The sequence below is a fragment of the Gavialis gangeticus genome, unplaced genomic scaffold (assembly GCF_001723915.1).
Source record: "Gavialis gangeticus isolate Ggan-Ray unplaced genomic scaffold, GavGan_comp1, whole genome shotgun sequence".
In the NCBI taxonomy this organism is placed as follows: domain Eukaryota; kingdom Metazoa; phylum Chordata; order Crocodylia; family Gavialidae; genus Gavialis; species Gavialis gangeticus.
In genome coordinates, this window is record NW_017729032.1 from 523685 (window position 1) to 524910 (window position 1226).

A 1226-nucleotide genomic window follows, 5' to 3' on the forward strand; every position below is an offset into this window, starting at 1 on the left:
TTGGTCTGGAGAACAGCGAGACTGAGAGAAGATTTGACAGCAGCCTTCAACTCCCTGCAGGGGGGTGCAAAGAGGATGGAGCTGGGCTGTTCTCAGTGGGGGCAGATGGCAGGACAAGGAGCAGTGGGCTCACATTGCAGCAAGGGAAGCTTAGGTTGGATATTAGGAAAAATTTTCTCGCTAGGAGGGTAGTAAAACACTGGAACAGGTTACCCAGAGAGGTGGTGGCATCTCTATCCTTGGAGGTTTTTAAGACTTGGCAAAACAAAGCCTTGGCTGGGATGCTGTAGTTGGGGCTGGTCCTGCTTTGAGCAGAGGGGTGAACTAGATGTGACCTCCTGAAGGTCCTTCCAACCCTCATTTTCTATGATTTGGTGATCCCATATTGTGTTTTAGGTCATGATACATTAAAAAATTGTATTTTGCATATATGGTAGCATCTTTCTCCCCAACATCTCAAAAATGCTTCACAAATTTTAACTGAGGCGGTTTTTAATTGAGAGGTCCTGGAGCTTTCCCAAGGCTACTGAATGGGTCAGTGGCGGAGACAGGAATGGACTATTGAGCTCTTAGCTGTCTGTCCTGTGGTTTTTTCCAACAGATAAAACCATATCTCTTTTGCAGAGTGGCATTAAATGATTTAACCCTTTACACAATGCAAGAGGGAAGGCATCTTTTGCACTTGTTATTGAATTCCACTCTCTTTATATCAGCCTGTTTCTCCAATAAATATATAATATAAATTATGATGATTTCCATTTCTACTGCATAAGAATATTTATTTGATTTTATAATTATACTCTGCTCTCCAACTCCTCTAGGAACAGGACAAGAAGCAATGGGCTTAAATTGTTTCATTTTAACCACGGAAAAATGTGGGGTTTGGATTACTTTTTTAAAACTGAAAATTGGGGATCTTTTTTTTCTCAGAGAAAACAAAGATCCCTGGTGATGACTTTTGGCCATGGATAGGTTTTGAATGAGACACCCATAGGTAAAGTGAGGCACAGTCTGGATTAACAATGAGGCTGTCAAGTGCTGACCTAAATGGGTGTGTATCTAGCAAAATTGGGCTCCTGCAATTTATTGTGTGTGTGTGTGTGCACGCATGTGTGTGTTTATATATGTATATATGTACACACACAGACACAGAGAATAAATTGCAAATAAATTGTAAATATATATTCTCTGTATAAAAAATTATATATATAAAATATATATATATA